This window comes from Neomonachus schauinslandi, chromosome X (assembly GCF_002201575.2).
Source record: "Neomonachus schauinslandi chromosome X, ASM220157v2, whole genome shotgun sequence".
NCBI lineage: Eukaryota > Metazoa > Chordata > Mammalia > Carnivora > Phocidae > Neomonachus > Neomonachus schauinslandi.
This window is the reverse complement of record NC_058419.1, coordinates 10,723,824-10,730,750: the sequence shown is the minus strand read 5'-3', so window position 1 is coordinate 10,730,750 and position 6,927 is coordinate 10,723,824. Positions and strand designations below refer to the sequence as shown.

General features: G+C 35.3%; 1 pseudogene; it reads left to right on the top strand.

The window, feature by feature from the left end:
- Window positions 1–5,176: 5,176 nt before the first annotated feature.
- LOC123323400 lies at window positions 5,177–5,332 on the top strand (annotated as a pseudogene).
- The last annotated feature ends 1,595 nt before the right edge of the window (window positions 5,333–6,927 follow it).

Sequence of the window (6,927 nt, the reverse complement as noted above, 5' to 3'; positions counted from 1 at the left end):
TCCAAGGTGTTTTGTTTTGTTTTAGTTTAAATCCCAGTGTTTATTGCTGGTATGTAAGAAAGCAATTGACTTTTTTGTAGATTAACCTTATATCCTGGGGCCATGCTATACTGGCTTATTTATTCCAGGAATTCTATTTATTTGAGAAAGTTTTTATTTCTGCTTTATTTTTAAAGGAGAATTTTGCTGGATTCTAGGATGGTGGGTTTTTTATTCTTCTCAACCCTTTAAATATGCTGGGTTTTTTTGGTTTTTTTTTTTTGGCTTGTATGGTCACTGACAAAAAATTCACTATAAATGTTATCCCTATTTATTTATAGGTAAAGTTTCTTTTCTTCAGGCTCTTTTGTCACCTTGTCTTTGTTTTTCTGCTATTTGAATATGATATGCGCAGGGTTGTGTATGTGTGTGTGTGTGCATGTGTATATATGTGTAACATAAATATATAAATACATACACAGCCACATTTGCTAACATGAGTTGCAAAGCAGGAGCTGTTTGAGTGGGGGGAAGGAGAAGCTAAACAATATAAAGAAGAAAATGACAATACAGTACATGTGAGTATGACCTCAGATAATACATTTATGTAAAAAATACATTTGTATATGTAAATACAATAAAAATATAAAATATAAAAAAGGAATTTATGAAATGGATTGCTTGTAAGAAATGAGGTTTTAGAGATTGTTAATTATATGAGAAGAGCACCTAATTTAAGACATTTCCCTCATTTCAATCAGAAGTAAAACAACATGAGCTTTCCTGTGACCTTTAATTATAATCCTGTGTGAATTTGAGCAAATAGTTGTTCTCTAGAATGATATAAACTAATCTTTTTCAACCTTAGACAAACTTGAGCCTTCTTTTACTTAAGAAACATCAAATAATCCATCTCAGGTGTAAATGTGAATTCTTTAATCTTACAGAAAAAAAAAAGCTTCATATATTTTGATATTTTCTGATGACAATGGACTTAAATGCTATTGTTTCTTTTTCTCTATTAAGTAATATTACCAGAAAATATCCAGGCTAGCATATATGCTTCCCTGAGAAAGCTTAAGTATTTGAATGCATGAAGTATCACTATCACTCAAAATGGATAATTAATCCTCTCACTAGAATTAATTCTTCTAACTTAATGCAGTAGTCACTAAGTGTATAATCATTCATTAACCATGTATTTCTTTTCAAAATATATATGCTAAGAATGTGCTATGTGCCAGATTCTGTTCTAAGTGCTCGGGACACAGTAGTGAAAAATCTCCCAACACTTTTCGACTATACATTATAATGGAGAGTGATACAATTAATTCACAAACCAGATAAGTTCAGAGTTTAAGTATTATGAAGAAAACCAAGGTAAGTAAATAGAGGATGAGTGTGGGGCCTGAGGGCAACATAGAGCAGAGACTTGAATAATAGGGAAAAGAGCCATCTGAAGTCTGGGGAAAGAGCATTTTAGGCTCAGAGAAGAAGGATAAAAACCCCGAGGCAGGAACAAGCTTGACAAGTTCAAGGAGCTCTAAGAACTCTTATATGACTAGAGGAGCAAGCGATAGGGAGAGAGTGGGAGGAGAGGATTCAGGAGGCAAGCACAGTCACTTGTAGAATGTGGAAGGAGTTAGCATTTATATTGCAATTGTGATAGGAAGACCCCAGAGACCCTTGACAGGGGAAGTGAACTAGAGAGATATATATTATAAAAAGATCTTGTATTACAAAGATAGGATTTAGAGTTCTATTTTGAATTCCATATTTGGAATTCCCTTCAAATTTTGCACCACCTTCACAAAAATTTCTAATAAGATAAAATATATGTACTTTGAGGATGAATTTCAATCTTTCAAAATATTTTATGGTTAAGGTTATTGAATAAAACTCCAGACAAGCAGAACCTGGGTCGGAGACTCAGGCTTCTTTTTTGAAAAGTATCTGCTCGGTTGGAATTCTTTTCTTCCTGACTTTCTATCTTTTTTTTTTAAGATTTATTTATTTATTTGAGAGAGCGAGAGTACATGAGAGGGGGGAGAGTTAGAGGGAGAAGCAGGCTCCTCCCCGAGCAGGGAGCCCAATGCGGGACTCGATCCAGGGACTCCAGGATCATGACCTGAGCTGAAGGCAGTCGCTTAACCAACTGAGCCACCCAGGCGCCCCACTGACTTTCTATCTTGAGTGGGGATTACCCCTTAACTTCCTGGACTTGGTGATTTTTCCTGGTTCTTTATCTTGCATGTGGTTTCACTTTCCAATTTCTGGACTGAAAATTTTTCCTGGCTCTTTGTGAGACCTCACTGTTCTCTCTATTTGATCCTGCTACTCCCATGAGAACTTTTGAGTTGACTGAAACCCCTTTCCTGAACTGGCTATACAACCCACAAATTTTGTCCTTCTCGTTGGTATGATTTTACCAAGGAAAATGCTTGGAACTTCAATGAACTCTTTGGGAAAAGGAAGATCTCTCCAATCTGGCTCCGCTAAAGTCTCCCCTTTCCCATCATCACCTCTGCTCTTCGTTTATCCTTTTACCACCTTCAATCTTCCCTTAAATTAAAAATATGAAGCAAAAGTGTACTAAAACTTTAGGGTAGAAAGTTATACTCTGTGTCTGTTCATGTGATTATGTATCTCTCTGTGTGTTATGCATATGTGATATTTTCTTACCTCTAGACAGTATTAGTGAATTAATACATAAAATCCCTTAAAGGAGTTCTATTCAAATTGGTTTAGAGATAAATGAGCGCTTATATAAGTTACATGTTCTGGAAACTCCCAGAAATAGAGAAATTAACCCAAATACTTCTCAAATTCACATGACTTGGGTAAATCTTTGGCAATGAAGACTTGTGGATTTAATTTTTTTAAAGCTATGGCTTATGAGTCATCAACATTAAGTATCATATGAACATACATTTTTATCCTATTTGAGCTTACGAGCCAAATAAGCTCTTATTACATTTACCGTATGTTTAAGATTATGAAATTGCAAATTCAACCCAAGGAAAAAATGTACATGTAAAATGCAGTAAAAATCAATTGCTTGAAAAAAAATGAATTTCTCGATACCCATTACTTCATGCATAACAAAAACAGCAGTAAAACAAACAAAAAAATGCATTTAACTTTGTTTAAATTTTTGTTCTTGTGCTACTTGACTAATATGCATGTACTCTAAAAGTAGTCAATAAGGAGGTAGCTTGAGATGATAGCTAGCCTTGTTTAGTGTGATAGTATGTCTGCCTGAAAATTGTTCCCAAAATCTTTCTGGTAACTTGAAACCTTAGAGCTATGCTAAAACAAGGAACAGATATTTATTAAATATCTAGATTCTTTCTAAGTAAGACAAAGTACTGAAACATTAAGCATAAGTTTAAGTTTATATACTTCTGGCATCTTATTTTTATATGGTATATGGAAGCTAAATATATTTGGGTCTATTAAGAAATATGTTCTCTTTGCCACATTCAGAATTTGTACCATGAGGAAGAATATAGAGTTGACCCTTGAACAACATAGGGGTTAAGGGGTGCCAACCCCCACACAGTCAAAAATCTGCATATAACTTTTGACCCCCCCTCAAAACCTTACTAATAGCCTACTATTACTGGAAGCCTTACTGATAACATAGATAGTCGATTAACACATATTTGGCATGTTATGTGTATTATATGTTGTATTCTTACACTAAAGTAATCAAAAGAAGATGTTAAGAAAATCGAAAGGAAGAGAAAATACATTTACAGTACTGTAATGTATTTATCAGGAAAAATATGCATTTAAGTGGATCACAGAGTTCAAACCCATGTTATTCAAGGGTCAACTGTACCTGTAAAAATTGTGAGATATTATATTCACAAAATTTGCTAGCTTGCTACAGATTGCTTGCATGTGAGACAGTTCACAATTGTTTACTTTCTAGTTTTCTCTATAGAAGAAAGGTTACTAATGGTTAAATTCATAATGGATAGATATAATTAAAACTGCTAAAAATAATAAGGATGATGAAAAACAACTTCGTATGAAAGTATGTAAGGGGGGCGCCTGGGTGGCTCAGTTGGTTAAGCAACTGCCTTCGGCTCAGGTCATGATCCTGGAGTCCCGGGATCGAGTCCCACATCGGGCTCCCTGCTCGGCGGGGAGTCTGCTTCTCCCTCTCCCACTCTCCATTTGTGTTCCCTCTCTCTCTGTGTCTTTCTCTGTCAAATAAATAAATAAAATCTTTAAAAAAAAAAAAAAGAAAGTATGTAAGGAAAGTAGGATGTGTTTTTGACCGGGAAAAGCATCCAGGGTATAAAGGATGTGTTTTTATTAAGGGAAAAAAAGAGAACAACTTTAGCCTAAAGTAAGTTGTCTGGTTGTTTCAGATTGAGAAAGATGAAAAATATAGGACAAATCTGAATGGGTATAGAAAGTTGTAGAAATTTTGTATAAAAGGAATTTGATGTGTGGTCAAGCTGGTAAGATTGAATGGATTTATTTATAAGGATTTTAAAAATAAGTCTTAATATCAAAAGTACTCTGGTACAAATCTAGAATTCAATTATCTATTAGTTAAAACTACAAAATTTTCTTAGATTATTGGTCTGTTCTTTTTTTTTTTTTTTTAAGATTTTATTTATTTATTTGACAAAGAGAGACACAGATTGAGAGGGAACACAAGCAGGGGGAGTGGGAGAGGGAGAAGCAGGCTTCCCGCTGAGCAGGGAGCCCGATGTGGGGCACTATCCGGGGACCCTGGGATCATGACCTGAGCCGAAGGCAGATGCTTAACGACTGAGCCACCCAGGCACCCCATTGGTCTGTTCTTAATAAGACATTCTAAAAGGTTTTTCTTTACCTTTTAAGTAACCTCTCTAGGAAACAAAGCTTTTGTATCTTATTTGAATAATTTCTTGTGCTTTATGTAAATCTTCACCATATCCTTGATTATGTAAATGAACCAAGACTTCTCACTTTTAAATGAGCTAATGTTTTTTGACATTTTTGTCAATTTTATATCCCCCAAATTAAATCTTAAATGAAATCTTTCTGTTCTATAACTGACCTTGAGATTTCTCACAGGGTCCTGAAAAATCTCAAAGGATTTGTTCTTTCAACTTGTAAAGAAAAACGTTAAAAATAATTTTAGCTCTATCCTTTTCTCCACCATTGTGGTGTGTGCAGTTCATTGTTCCTCACCATGTCCTCTCACAAGACTTTCAGGATCAAGTAATTCCTGGAGAAGAAACTAAAGCAGAATCCTCCCATTCCCCAGTGGATTCAGATGAAAACTGGTAATAAAATCAAATACAATTCCAAGAGGAGACACTAGACAAGAACCAAGCTGGATCTATAGGAATCACGTAGGAGATGGCACACATATTCGTATCACTATGTAAACATCACTACTACCTGAACAATCAGACATATTTTATTGGGAAAATTATTTTTCTGTTGCTATGCTTCTGCACTAGCTGGTTGGTTCAGTAATAAATATGTGAGAACTTTTGTTTGAAAAAAATTTCATTTTACTTGATATGTTGAATTGCCTAAAAAGCTGTTGCCAAATAAAAAGGGATGTGTAATCTTCCCCAGGTTACATTTGTATGAGTAAATGTTATTAACATAAATATTGCAGAAATCATATAAGTTCATAGATATTTGTCAATATTCTTGCTGCTCAGGATATGTCTTGGTTCAACATTGTTAGTCATAATTCTAATTACCATTTTAAATGTTGCATGCCACAGAAATAACCGAATTCCCTTGTTAAATGAACTCTCATCAAATCTTTAACCATGACCATTTTGTCTTTTGTCATTCACAGTTGTTTTACTGTTTTTTCTCTGAAAACATTTGCAGTCCGCTGCAGGCCAGAATGCCTCATGATGGCATTGCTTTAATAACTTTATACCGCTGGCTTAGGGATTTACAGAACTCTAGTGGAGAAGCTTATGGGTTCCTGAGACTGCTAGCCCAAGATCAATCAGAACAAGAGTTAGTTACATGGGACTGAATGACCTGATAAAAGATGATTATAGTTTTTGTTTGGAACATTGCTAGTTCTTTAATGTTTTATTTTCCAGATTTAAGGAACCCTTTTTCTTTTTTCTTTAGCTATCTATTTAACAGATTATATTTTGTAAACAGATATGAAACATTTCTTTTTTCTTCCTGCTTAATACCTCCAGAATTCAAAAAGTCTTATTGAATATTCTAACTTTCATGACAATATAATTATTTGCATAAGTTCAAAAAGAATCTATTCTCCTTGTAATAGCTCATACTGGTTGGAACCTGCATATACTTGGTTATGTAATGTTATATTTATATGTCATATTTGAAAATGATGTACATAGAATCTGATTTAAGGAACTAAGGTTGACTTCATGGAGCCAGTGCCTACCAAGCCCTTCTGGGAAAACCAGCCTGGTATCTGGATTACAAAGTTCCCAGCCTTATAGGTGAGTAAGGAAGATCACTTCCTGGCAGACCCAGGACACCTGAGATATCTTGGGTATCTGAAGAAGCAAGGAATTCAACCAAATCTATAGGTGCTACTAGTGAGGTCTGATGACAAGTGCTTGGCTTGGTTTCCTAGCCTCAGGAGGCTTTTTTTTTTTAAGATTTATTTATTTATTTTAGAGAGAGAGAGAAGGGGAGGGAGAGAGAGAGAGAATCTCAAGCGGACTCCCCGCTGAGCACAGAGCCCAACTCCAGGCTCGGACCTCCCTATCCAGAGATCATGACCTGAGCTGAAATGAAGAGTCAGATGCTTAACTGACTGAGCCACCCAAGTGCCCCCTTAGCCTCAGGAGGCTTTTAAAAGTCTAATCTGAGATTCCTTATTGTCAGATTCCAGCAAATCAAACTCAAAAAAGCCTACGTGGTCAATTATCATTCCTGCTTCCCTTATGTAAATAATAAGACCAGACTTGTTTTGTAAACAAG